Source organism: Phascolarctos cinereus, unplaced genomic scaffold, assembly GCF_003287225.1.
Source record: "Phascolarctos cinereus isolate Bilbo 61053 unplaced genomic scaffold, phaCin_HiC Scaffold_4;HRSCAF=312, whole genome shotgun sequence".
Taxonomy (NCBI): domain Eukaryota; kingdom Metazoa; phylum Chordata; class Mammalia; order Diprotodontia; family Phascolarctidae; genus Phascolarctos; species Phascolarctos cinereus.
In genome coordinates, this window is record NW_027555847.1 from 729,270,850 (window position 1) to 729,284,980 (window position 14,131).

A 14,131-nucleotide genomic window follows, 5' to 3' on the forward strand; every position below is an offset into this window, starting at 1 on the left:
ATTCTGGCGTTAACTGAAGCGGGGGAGGGGGAGGAAGACTCCTCAGAACCGTGTTTTTAAATGCACAAAATAAAATGCACAGGATTCTATGCATTTTTATCTCATCCAAGTGCATGTTTTCCAAGAGATGTTCCTCTTAAGCCTGCAAACCATGAGGTTTTATTATAACTTGCTCATACTTTTTATGGGTAGCCCGAGTCCCAAAGCCCCCATGTACATATGGGACTCTCCTCTTTGATGCCAATCGAAGCCCCATGCTTGGTGAGGGGTGGGGCAGGATGTGGCAAGAATGGGAGAGAAGGCTGCAGCCTCTTCTTTCTTTTTACTCTTTGAGTCTGCCCAAGTCTCCTGAGTCCCTTCGGGCTCTGCAGCCACTCTGGGCATTTCTGGCTTCCGTCTTGGAGAGAGAAGGCAGATGACGCCAACAGCCCTTTGGTGCCGAAGGACTTCAGAGAGATTTTACTTTTCTCTCCCAGTGGGAGCGCTCCTTCATTCTGTACTGTCTGGTGTATGTTTTCCTCTGTATTTTCTGATTTCTGTTTTGCTGTCAACTTAAATTAGTTTCTTTGCTAATTGCTATATCTGTTCATTGTGGAACTAGTCTTTCATGGGAAGAGAGTCAAGCCTTGAATAGAAAGCTTGAGTCTTAATGCAGTCTCCTCCATTAATAAATGGCAATCAGAAGTTTAGTTTGGGGGGCGGAGCCAAGATGGCAACGTGAAAGCAGTGACTTGCTTGAGCTCTCCCCCAAACCCCTCCAAATACCCATTAAAAAAAATGGCTCTAAACAAATTCTAAAGCAGCAGAACCCACAAAAAGACATAGTGAAACAAATTTCCAGCCCAAGACAGCCTGGATGGTTGATTGGAAAGGCATATCGCAACAGGTGGGAAGAGAAGCTCAGTTAGGCATAGGCACTCAGGCCACAGAGAACCTAGAGCAGGCCTCAGAGGACTGAATCACGGGCAGCTGTGGTGGCTTCCAGACTCCTCAATCCACAAACGCCAAAGACAACTTAGAAGGTCAGTGGGAAAAGTCTGTTTTTGCAGTGAGAGAAGAGCTAGGTCAGAGCCAGTTCCAGAGCACAGAGCTCAAGTGCCAGGGTGGTGGCTGTGTCCTGAGCTTCCGGCCCACAGACAGAGGGGGAATCAAGTGGCTGATCAGAGGGGGACTGCAAGAATCTCTTTGCTGGTTGTGAGGCAGGAATCTCTTGCTTTGCCCATGCTTGGATCTCGGTCACAGTTCTGGGTGGCAGTCCTGGGGAGAGGAGGAGCTCTGGCTCGGTGGAGCTTGTAGTGGCGGTGCAGAGAAAACCCTCCTCACGGTTCCAAGAGAGAAAAGACTGCTTGTGGCTAGTCGCTCAAAGACCAGAGCTCAGTCCAGGAAAGGAGTAAACACCTCCACCCTTATCTCCACCTGACTCTCCCAAGTCAGGCTTGGACTCAGGCATTCTGGCTCCAATTCCCCCTGCCTCAGGAGGCTGACGGGCTTATCCACAGAGGCCAATGGAGAAGTCCTCCCCAAGAAAAGGTAGTGTGGTGTAGTGGGCAGGGGTCTAGATTTGGAGGCAGAAGACCTAGGTTCTGTGTGGGACAGCGACCCCAACCCAAATTAAACTCAGAGACCTCGTGGTGGAAAGCAATTGTAATAAAGTACCTTTATTACAATCTCGCAAGATGGCTGTCTGCATCCTTCGATACACGTTGAGAGAAGAGAAAAGAAGAGAGAGAGGAGAGAGAGAGAGAGAGAGAGAGAAAGAAGAGAGAGACAGAGAGAGAGAGAGAGATGGAGTAACAGGGCCACCTTATGAAAGCAAATCTCCACCCACCACGCAAACAAGCCTCCACCCACCACTATCCCTTACCCCTTACCTGGGGGTGGGCTTACATTCTAAGCTTGAAAGTTTCTTCTATCCTCTTAACTGGGAGGTGAGGCTTACATTCTAGGCCCGAAATTCAAAGACAAGGAAAGAGGCTGGAAGCTCAGGTTGGGGGTGGGGCAGGGCTTATTCTTTCTGTTAAGTGCTTAAAACAGGGTCTAAGTGGGGAGGATTTGAAAGTAATAATATCGAGAATTATTGACCCTTAGAGGAGCCTTCACTTCTGAGAGTTCATTTCTCACACTACCTTCTGAACTCATTACCTTAATTACACTGAGAAGTCTTCACTGGACATCCCATTCAGTTCTAATCCTGCTCCATTACTCAATATCTGGGAGGCTTTCAGGAGATCCACTTCCCTTCTCTGGCCTTCCTCAATTTCCTCATCTGTAAAATGAGGCCTAGATGTCCAGCTCAAGCTTGAGAATTCTCAAGCATGCAGGCAGAGGGTCTGCATCAAAGCCTCCTGGGCTGGCCCTGACCTCGCCCTACCAAGCAGGCTGGGAAGCTTTGCAGCATATGAGGGAACAATCCAATGTGGCCTTTCCCTAACCCTGAGCCTAACCAGTAGCTGCAGGGGGCCCAGGGATGGCCAAGGCTAGTGGCTGAGGTAGTCTGGGCAGGCACTCTCCCAGAGATCAGCTGAGTGGCTCTTCTCTTTGGTCACAGGAGTGTTTCCTGAGAAATTCTGGAAAAACAAGACAGAACAGAACAAGGAACAGAAGCCAAGGAAAGGATCCTGAGCAGAGCCCTGAGCCCATGGCCCTCGGGTCCTCCAGTCATCAAGAGAACTTAGCCAGTTCTAGCTAGGACCAGCCCCCCACCAGTACCAAAGCCCAGGGGCTCCCCACTGCACTGTCCTGCCTCCTCAGTGGGCTACGTCTGCTTCAGGTTGGTTGGGGAGGAAGGGAATTCTCTCCAGCTCCCGTTCCCCAGATGGTCTTCAGCAGTCTGTCCTAATTCCTAGTAGACTTCCCACCTCTGGCTATGGCCCAGTCACCTCGAGGTGACTGGCAGCAGTGAGCACCTGGGCCACATAACCCTTGTTCCCAGCCTGTGTGTGGGGCGTGACAGAATGCCAGTCTCTTTGCTCTCTTGACCTTCTCTGAATCTCTTCAGTATTGCGAGTCCCTTTGGGCTCTGCCGTCTCCCTTGGGCACTTCTGATGTCCAGAGGGAAGATACCATGCCAGCTCCCCTCCAGCTACGCTGGGAAGAAGCCAAGGTGAGAGGAGCCGGCCATCTCTCTCCTGGCCCATCCCTGTTATACCGAGAAATTAGCGAGTTAGACCCAGACTAATTTAAATTGTGGACTTTATTATGTTAGCGCACGGCTGCCAGGGATATTCACATCCAAATCAAGCAGCCCCCATCAGGGTCGAGCTAGGGTTTATATAGGGAGTATACAGGACAGGAAGGGGATGGATCTTTGAAGTCTGGCAAGAGGAAGAGTTTTGGGGCTGGTCAAGGACACCCCTCTCCCTCTGTCTAGACATGATAATGCTCTGCAACAAGGAAAAAACTTTCTCACAATGGAGGCTTCCAGAGATATGATCTGAGGGCTGGAGCCTGAGCAGCCAGATAAGGGTCTTGCTGAGGCCCATGCATAAATACTGCTAGGCACAGTGTCCTTGGGCTGGGGAGTTGTCAGAGATAGTGTTTCTGAGACTAGGAGGCATTTTGGGGGCAAAAGTATAAGCACAAGCATCCGAGCACCCCATCATTACAGGTCAGGGATCACACAAACCAGACCAGGTGTCCTGGTTTCTGGTATAAACATAATTATCTAAAGCCATTATATTGCAAGTTTTCTTAACCATTTGTGTTGGAGGTATGGGCTGTGCTTAAGCTATGCAAGAGTACATTTCGCTATTGTTTAGATTTAGGAGGAAAGAGGTCTGGGCAAGATTAAGCACCAACTTTTGCTTTTCGTGGCTTAAAGGCTCTACTACCTAAATGGCAAAATAATGTTCTGCATTACAGCAAGAAGTGGGTGTGTCCCTGCTGGAGAGGCACGCTGTACAGAAGCGAGAGCCAGCTTTTATACTGTTAGTAGGATGCTGCTCCTCCTGTCAGGGCTAGGATAGGTCCAGCACATCTGAGTTACAGTTCCTGAACTGCTCATCCCATGTTCCTCCCAATTCATGAGTCCCATCTTCAAAAATGGCGGCTGTCTCTGCCCTCAGGGTGTGTCAGTTAATATTCAATTGAATTCAAAATTCATTCTAAGCAGTGGAGAAAAGCCTCTGTCCCCAGGTTGCCCTGGTTTAGCCTCCAGGGCTTTTCCTTAAGTAACTATTGTTGCAGAATTTGGGGCACTTTCTTATCGGTTAAAGGACTGTCCACAAGATCTTAGAATTCCCTTGTTCTTCTGAGGAAGCCTAACTTCATATCCTTTTCCACAGCCACCAAAGGGATTTTCCTAAAGCACAGATCTGACCGCATTACTCCCTACTCAGTAAACTTCAGTGGCTCCCCATTGCCTCCAGGAGCAAATCCAAAATGTTTGGTGTTCAAAGCTCTTTACAACCGGCCTCCCCCTCCTCCCTTTCCAGTCTTCTTACACTTTACTCCCCGACACTTACTCTGCAGTCTGGGACACCAGCCTCCTGGCTTCCACAAATAAGACGCTCCATCTTTGGGCCTTCTCTCTGGCTGTCCCGTAACCCTGCCTGGAATGGGCTCCTTCCGCATCTCCAACCCCTAATCTACCCTGGCTTTCTTCAAGACTCAGCTCCAATCCCACCTCCACATGAGCCTCCCTCCCAGCTCCCTCCCAGCCTTCTGCATTTACCTTCCATTTCCCTGTATGTAACTAAGCCTACCCTATTGTTTGCACATTGTCTCCCCTGTTAGATTGGAGCTCCTTGAGGCAGGACTATCTCTTCCCTTTTTGTGTTCCTACAGCTCGGCTGGTATAGTGCCTGGCACACAGTAGGTACTGAATAAAAGTGTATTGACTGACTGACAGACTCCCTGGCCAGGGTTCAAGGATCCATCTGGGGTGAGGGTTCATGCAAAGGCCTGCCCAATGGGAGGGCAGTGTCTGACTTGGATGGGGGGGGCGTTTCCATCTGTAGCCTGATCAGGAGTCACCTTGGGCTGGGCTTAGAAAGCCATCTCCCTTGAGCCATTTTGTAGGAGCCCTAGGTGAGGGGTCAGCCTGGGCCTGGGTCAGGGCCAGGCTGCAAATGATGGCAGGAAGCCAGCAGAGAACCTGGCTGTGCAAGGTTGCTGGGCAGAGCTCAGCGGGGGGGGGATTTCCAAGCCAAATACCGAGAGAACCCACCCTATTCCTGGGTAGCTAGGGAAGTGTGTCTCCAATTCCCTGGCTCCTCTGGCCTTGTCCTGGCCCAGGCCGACAGGATGGTGGTCCCAGATGTATTGACTTACCGTGCTCAATGCTCCCAAGTTCCCCCAGCTCAGAAGGTCAGAGACAGGGGCCTTCAGCTCTCTGATCCCTGAGAGCTGCCCTCTCTCTTTGTCTTGAGGAGCCAGCAGATGGGTTTCCAGGACAGCTTCCCAGGGCTTTGGGAATCTCCTTTTCCCCCCTCACTCTCCCAAGTCAGGCTTGGACTCAGGCATTCTGGCTCCAATTCCCCCTGCCTCAGGAGGCTGACGGCTTATCCACAGAGGCCAATGGAGAAGTCCTCCCCAAAAAAGGTAGGTGTGTAGTGGGCAGGGGTCTAGATTTGGAGGCAGAAGACCTAGGTTCTGTGTGGGACAGCGACCCCAACCCAAATTAAACTCAGAGACCTCGTGGTGGAAAGCAATTGTAATAAAGTACCTTTATTACAATCTCGCAAGATGGCTGTCTGCTCCTTCGATACGAGAGACGAGAAAGAGAGAGAGAGAGAGAGAGAAGAGAGAGAGAGAGAGAGAGAGAGAGAGAGAGAGAGAGATGGAGTAACAGGGCCACCTTATGAAAGCAAATCTCCACCCACCACGCAAACAAGCTCCACCCACCACTATCCCTTACCCCCTTACCTGGGGTGGGCTTACATTCTAAGCTTGAAAGTTTCTTCCTATCCTCTTAACTGGGAGGTGAGGCTTACATTCTAGGCCCGAAATTCAAAGACAAGGAAAGAGCTGGAAGCTCAGGTTGGGGGGGCAGGCTTATTCTTTCTGTTAAGTGCTTAAAAACAGGGTCTAAGTGGGGAGGATTTTGAAAGTAATAATATCGAGAATTATTTGACCCTTAGAGGAGCCTTCACTTCTGAGAGTTCATTTCTCACACTACCTTCTGAACTCATTACCTTAATTACACTGAAAGTCTTCACTGGGACATCCCATTCAGTTCTAATCCTGCCTCCATTACTCAATATCTGGGAGGCTTTCAGGAGATCCACTTCCCTTCTCTGGCCTTCCTCAATTTCCTCATCTGTAAAATGAGGCCTAGATGTCCAGCTCAAGCTTGAGAATTCTCAAGCATGCAGCAGAGGTCTGCATCAAAGCCTCCTGGGCTGGCCCTGACCTCGCCCTGGCACCAAGGCAGGCTGGGAAGCTTTGCAGCATATGAGGGAACAATCCAATGTGGCCTTTCCCTAACCCTGAGCCTAACCCAGTAGCTGCAGGGCCCAGGGATGGCCAAGGCTAGTGGCTGGTAGTCTGGGCAGGGCACTCTCCCCAGAATCAGCTGAGTGCTCTTCTCTTTGGTCACGGAGTGTTTCCTGAGAAATTCTGGAAAACAAGACAGAACAGAACAAGGAACAGAAGCCAAGGAAAGGATCCTGAGGCAGAGCCCTGAGCCCATGGCCTCGGGTCCTCCAGTCATCAGAGAACTTAGCCATTCTAGCTAGGACCAGACCCCCCCCACAGTACCAAAGCCCAGGGGCTCCCCACTGCACTGTCCTGCCTCCTCAGTGGGCTACGTCTGCTTCAGGTTGGGTTGGGGGGAAGGGAATTCTCTCCAGCTCCCGTTCCCCAGGTCTTCAGGCAGTCTGTCCTAATTCCTAGTAGACTTCCCACCTCTGCTATGGCCAGTCACCTCGAGGTGACTGCAGCAGTGAGCACCTGGGCCACATAACCTTGTTCCCAGCCTGTGTGTGGGGTGACAGAATGCCAGTCTCTTTGCTCTCTTGACCTTCTCTGAATCTCTTCAGGTATTGCGAGTCCCTTTGGCTCTGCCGTCTCCCTTGGGCACTTCTGATGTCCAGAGGAAGATACCATGCCAGCTCCCCTCCAGCTACGCTGGAAGAAGCCAAGGTGAGAGGAGCCGCCATCTCTCTCCTGGCCCATCCCTGTTATACCGAGAAATTAGCAGTTAGACCCAGACTAATTTAAATTGTGGACTTTATTATGTAGCGCACGGCTGCCAGGGATATTCACATCCAATCAAGCAGCCCCCATCAGGGTCGAGCTAGGGTTTATATAGGGATATACAGGACAGGAAGGGATGGATCTTTGAAGTCTGGCAAGAGGAAGAGTTTTGGGCTGGTCAAGACACCCTCCCTCTGTCTAGACATGATAATGCTCTGCAACGAAGGAAAAAACTTTCTCACAATGGAGGCTTCCAGAGATATGATTGAGGGCTGGAGCTGAGCACCAGATAAGGGTCTTGCTGAGGCCATGCATAAATACTGCTAGGCACAGTGTCCTTGGGCTGGGAGTGGTTGTCAGAGATAGTGTTTCTGAGACTAGGGAGGCATTTTGGGGGCAAAAGTATAAGCACAAGCATCCGAGCACCCCATCATTACAGGTCAGGATCACACAAACCAGACCAGGTGTCCTGGTTTCTGGTATAAACATAATTATCTAAAGCATTATATTGCAGTTTTCTTAACCATTTGTGTTGGAGGTATGGGCTGTGCTTAAGCTATGCAAGAGTACATTTCGCTATGTTTAGATTTAGGGAAAGACTGGGGCAAGATTAAGCACAACTTTTGCTTTTCGTGGCTTAAAGCTCTACTACCTAAATGGCAAAATAATGTTCTGCATTACAGCAAGAAGTGGGTGTGTCCCTGCTGGAGAGAGCACGCTGTACAGAAGCGAGAGCCAGCTTTTATACTGTTAGTAGGATGCTGCTCCTCCTTCAGGGCTAGGATAGGTCCAGCACATCTGATACAGTCTTCCTGAACTGCTCATCCATTTCTCCCAATTCATGGTCCCATCTTCAAAATGGCGGCTGTCTCTGCCCTCAGGGTGTGTCAGTTAAATTCAATTGAATTCAAAATTCATTCTAAGCAGTGGAGAAACCTCTGTCCCAGTTGCCCTTTTGCCTCCAGGCTTTTCCTTAAACTAGTTGTTTGCAGAATTTTGGGGCACTTTCTTATCGCGTTAAAGACTGTCCACAAGATCTTAGAATTCCCTTGTTCTTCTGAGGAAGCCTAACTTCATATCCTTTTCCACACCACCAAAGGGATTTTCCTAAGCACAGATCTGACCGCTTTACTCCCTACTCAGTAAACTTCAGTGGTCCCATTGCCTCAGGAGCAAATCAAAATGTTTGGTGTTCAAAGCTCTTTACAACCGGCCTCCCCCTCCCTCCCTTTCCAGTTCTTACATTTACTCCCGACACTTACTCTGCAGTCTGGACACCAGCCTCCTGGCTTCCACAAATAAAGCTCCATCTTGGCCTTCTCTCTGGCTGTCCCGTAACTGGAATGGGCTCCTTCGCCTCCAACCCCTAATCTACCCTGCTTTCTTCAAGACTCCTCCAATCCCACCTCCACATGAGCCCCTCCCCAGCTCCTCCCAGCCTTCTGCATTTACCTTCATTTCCCTGTATTAACTAAGCCTACCCTATTGTTTGCACATTGTCTCCCTGTTAGATTGGGAGCTCTTGAGGCGACTAATCTCTTCCTTTTTGTTTCCTACAGCTCGGCTGGTATAGTGCCTGGCACACTAGGTACTGAATAAAAGTGTATTGACTGACTGACAGACTCCCTGGCCAGGGTTCAAGGATCCATCTGGGGTGAGGGTTCATGCAAAGGGCCTCCAATGGAGGGCAGTGTCTGACTTGGATGGGGGGGCGTTTCCATCTGTAGCCTGATCAGGAGTCACCTTGGGCTGGGCTTAGAAAGCCATCTCCCTTGAGCCATTTTGTAGGGAGCCCTAGGTGAGGGGTCAGCCTGGGGCCTGGGTCAGGGCCAGGCTGCAAATGATGGGCAGGAAGGCCCAGCAGAGAACCTGGCTGTGCAAGGTTGCTGGGCAGAGCTCAGCTGGGGGGGGGGGGATTTCCAAGCCAAATACCCGAGAGAAGTCCCACCCTATTCCTGGGTAGCTAGGGAAGTGTGTCTCCAATTCCCTGGGCTCCTCTGGCCTTGTCCTGGCCCAGGCCGACAGGATGGTGGTCCCAGATGTATTGACTTACCGTGCTCAATGCTCCCAAGTTCCCCCAGCTCAGAAGGGTCAGAGACAGGGGGCCTTCAGCTCTCTGATCCCTGAGAGCTGCCCTCTCCTCTTTGTCTTGAGGAGCCAGGCAGATGGGGTTTCCAGGACAGCTTCCCAGGGCTTTGGGAATCTCCTTTTCCCCCCTCACTCTCCCAAGTCAGGCTTGGACTCAGGCATTCTGGCTCCAATTCCCCCTGCCTCAGGAGGCTGACGGGCTTATCCACAGAGGCCAATGGAGAAGTCCTCCCCAAGAAAAGGTAGTGTGGTGTAGTGGGCAGGGGTCTAGATTTGGAGGCAGAAGACCTAGGTTCTGTGTGGGACAGCGACCCCAACCCAAATTAAACTCAGAGACCTCGTGGTGGAAAGCAATTGTAATAAAGTACCTTTATTACAATCTCGCAAGATGGCTGTCTGCTCCTTCGATACACGTTGAGAGAGAGAGAGAAAGAGAGAGAGAGAGAGAGAGAGAGAGAGAGAGAGAGAGAGAGAGAGAGAGAGAGAGATGGAGTAACAGGGGCCACCTTATGAAAGCAAATCTCCACCCACCACGCAAACAAGCCTCCACCCACCACTATCCCTTACCCCCTTACCTGGGGGTGGGCTTACATTCTAAGCTTGAAAGTTTCTTCCTATCCTCTTAACTGGGAGGTGAGGCTTACATTCTAGGCCCGAAATTCAAAGACAAGGAAAGAGGCTGGAAGCTCAGGTTGGGGGTGGGGCAGGGCTTATTCTTTCTGTTAAGTGCTTAAAAACAGGGTCTAAGTGGGGGAGGATTTTGAAAGTAATAATATCGAGAATTATTTGACCCTTAGAGGAGCCTTCACTTCTGAGAGTTCATTTCTCACACTACCTTCTGAACTCATTACCTTAATTACACTGAGAAGTCTTCACTGGGACATCCCATTCAGTTCTAATCCTGCCTCCATTACTCAATATCTGGGAGGCTTTCAGGAGATCCACTTCCCTTCTCTGGCCTTCCTCAATTTCCTCATCTGTAAAATGAGGCCTAGATGTCCAGCTCAAGCTTGAGAATTCTCAAGCATGCAGGCAGAGGGTCTGCATCAAAGCCTCCTGGGCTGGCCCTGACCTCGCCCTGGCACCAAGGCAGGCTGGGAAGCTTTGCAGCATATGAGGGAACAATCCAATGTGGCCTTTCCCTAACCCTGAGCCTAACCCAGTAGCTGCAGGGGGCCCAGGGATGGCCAAGGCTAGTGGCTGAGGTAGTCTGGGCAGGGCACTCTCCCCAGAGATCAGCTGAGTGGCTCTTCTCTTTGGTCACAGGAGTGTTTCCTGAGAAATTCTGGAAAAACAAGACAGAACAGAACAAGGAACAGAAGCCAAGGAAAGGATCCTGAGGCAGAGCCCTGAGCCCATGGCCCTCGGGTCCTCCAGTCATCAAGAGAACTTAGCCAGTTCTAGCTAGGACCAGACCCCCCCCACCAGTACCAAAGCCCAGGGGCTCCCCACTGCACTGTCCTGCCTCCTCAGTGGGCTACGTCTGCTTCAGGTTGGGTTGGGGGAGGAAGGGAATTCTCTCCAGCTCCCGTTCCCCAGATGGTCTTCAGGCAGTCTGTCCTAATTCCTAGTAGACTTCCCACCTCTGGCTATGGCCCAGTCACCTCGAGGTGACTGGCAGCAGTGAGCACCTGGGCCACATAACCCTTGTTCCCCAGCCTGTGTGTGGGGCGTGACAGAATGCCAGTCTCTTTGCTCTCTTGACCTTCTCTGAATCTCTTCAGGTATTGCGAGTCCCTTTGGGCTCTGCCGTCTCCCTTGGGCACTTCTGATGTCCAGAGGGAAGATACCATGCCAGCTCCCCTCCAGCTACGCTGGGAAGAAGCCAAGGTGAGAGGAGCCGGCCATCTCTCTCCTGGCCCATCCCTGTTATACCGAGAAATTAGCGAGTTAGACCCAGACTAATTTAAATTGTGGACTTTATTATGTTAGCGCACGGCTGCCAGGGATATTCACATCCAAATCAAGCAGCCCCCATCAGGGGTCGAGCTAGGGTTTATATAGGGAGTATACAGGACAGGAAGGGGATGGATCTTTGAAGTCTGGCAAGAGGAAGAGTTTTGGGGCTGGTCAAGGACACCCCTCTCCCTCTGTCTAGACATGATAATGCTCTGCAACGAAGGAAAAAACTTTCTCACAATGGAGGCTTCCAGAGATATGATCTGAGGGCTGGAGCCTGAGCAGCCAGATAAGGGTCTTGCTGAGGCCCATGCATAAATACTGCTAGGCACAGTGTCCTTGGGCTGGGGAGTGGTTGTCAGAGATAGTGTTTCTGAGACTAGGGAGGCATTTTGGGGGCAAAAGTATAAGCACAAGCATCCGAGCACCCCATCATTACAGGTCAGGGATCACACAAACCAGACCAGGTGTCCTGGTTTCTGGTATAAACATAATTATCTAAAGCCATTATATTGCAAGTTTTCTTAACCATTTGTGTTGGAGGTATGGGCTGTGCTTAAGCTATGCAAGAGTACATTTCGCTATTGTTTAGATTTAGGAGGAAAGAGGTCTGGGGCAAGATTAAGCACCAACTTTTGCTTTTCGTGGCTTAAAGGGCTCTACTACCTAAATGGCAAAATAATGTTCTGCATTACAGCAAGAAGTGGGTGTGTCCCCTGCTGGGAGAGGCACGCTGTACAGAAGCGAGAGCCAGCTTTTATACTGTTAGTAGGATGCTGCTCCTCCTGTCAGGGCTAGGATAGGTCCAGCACATCTGAGTTACAGTCTTCCTGAACTGCTCATCCCATGTTCCTCCCAATTCATGAGTCCCATCTTCAAAAATGGCGGCTGTCTCTGCCCTCAGGGTGTGTCAGTTAATATTCAATTGAATTCAAAATTCATTCTAAGCAGTGGAGAAAAGCCTCTGTCCCCAGGTTGCCCCTGGTTTAGCCTCCAGGGCTTTTCCTTAAGTAACTAGTTGTTTGCAGAATGTTTGGGGCACTTTCTTATCGGTTAAAGGACTGTCCACAAGATCTTAGAATTCCCTTGTTCTTCTGAGGAAGCCTAACTTCATATCCTTTTCCACAGCCACCAAAGGGATTTTCCTAAAGCACAGATCTGACCGCATTACTCCCTACTCAGTAAACTTCAGTGGCTCCCCATTGCCTCCAGGAGCAAATCCAAAATGTTTGGTGTTCAAAGCTCTTTACAACCGGCCTCCCCCTCCCTCCCTTTCCAGTCTTCTTACACTTTACTCCCCGACACTTACTCTGCAGTCTGGGGACACCAGCCTCCTGGCTTCCACAAATAAGACGCTCCATCTTTGGGCCTTCTCTCTGGCTGTCCCCGTAACCCTGCCTGGAATGGGCTCCTTCCGCATCTCCAACCCCTAATCTACCCTGGCTTTCTTCAAGACTCAGCTCCAATCCCACCTCCACATGAGCCTCCCTCCCCAGCTCCCTCCCAGCCTTCTGCATTTACCTTCCATTTCCCTGTATGTAACTAAGCCTACCCTATTGTTTGCACATTGTCTCCCCTGTTAGATTGGGAGCTCCTTGAGGGCAGGGACTATCTCTTCCCTCTTTTTGTGTTCCTACAGCTCGGCTGGTATAGTGCCTGGCACACAGTAGGTACTGAATAAAAGTGTATTGACTGACTGACAGACTCCCTGGCCAGGGTTCAAGGATCCATCTGGGGTGAGGGTTCATGCAAAGGGCCTGCCCAATGGGAGGGGGCAGTGTCTGACTTGGATGGGGGGGGGCGTTTCCATCTGTAGCCTGATCAGGAGTCACCTTGGGGCTGGGCTTAGAAAGCCATCTCCCTTGAGCCATTTTGTAGGGAGCCCTAGGTGAGGGGTCAGCCTGGGGCCTGGGTCAGGGCCAGGCTGCAAATGATGGGCAGGAAGGCCCAGCAGAGAACCTGGCTGTGCAAGGTTGCTGGGCAGAGCTCAGCTGGGGGGGGGGGATTTCCAAGCCAAATACCCGAGAGAAGTCCCACCCTATTCCTGGGTAGCTAGGGAAGTGTGTCTCCAATTCCCTGGGCTCCTCTGGCCTTGTCCTGGCCCAGGCCGACAGGATGGTGGTCCCAGATGTATTGACTTACCGTGCTCAATGCTCCCAAGTTCCCCCAGCTCAGAAGGGTCAGAGACAGGGGGCCTTCAGCTCTCTGATCCCTGAGAGCTGCCCTCTCCTCTTTGTCTTGAGGAGCCAGGCAGATGGGGTTTCCAGGACAGCTTCCCAGGGCTTTGGGAATCTCCTTTTCCCCCCTCACTCTCCCAAGTCAGGCTTGGACTCAGGCATTCTGGCTCCAATTCCCCCTGCCTCAGGAGGCTGACGGGCTTATCCACAGAGGCCAATGGAGAAGTCCTCCCCAAGAAAAGGTAGTGTGGTGTAGTGGGCAGGGGTCTAGATTTGGAGGCAGAAGACCTAGGTTCTGTGTGGGACAGCGACCCCAACCCAAATTAAACTCAGAGACCTCGTGGTGGAAAGCAATTGTAATAAAGTACCTTTATTACAATCTCGCAAGATGGCTGTCTGCTCCTTCGATACACGTTGAGAGAGAGAGAGAGAGAGAGAGAGAGAGAGAGGAGAGAGAGAGAGAGAGAGAGAGAGAGAGAGAGAGAGATGGAGTAACAGGGGCCACCTTATGAAAGCAAATCTCCACCCACCACGCAAACAAGCCTCCACCCACCACTATCCCTTACCCCCTTACCTGGGGGTGGGCTTACATTCTAAGCTTGAAAGTTTCTTCCTATCCTCTTAACTGGGAGGTGAGGCTTACATTCTAGGCCCGAAATTCAAAGACAAGGAAAGAGGCTGGAAGCTCAGGTTGGGGGTGGGGCAGGGCTTATTCTTTCTGTTAAGTGCTTAAAAACAGGGTCTAAGTGGGGGAGGATTTTGAAAGTAATAATATCGAGAATTATTTGACCCTTAGAGGAGCCTTCACTTCTGAGAGTTCATTTCTCACA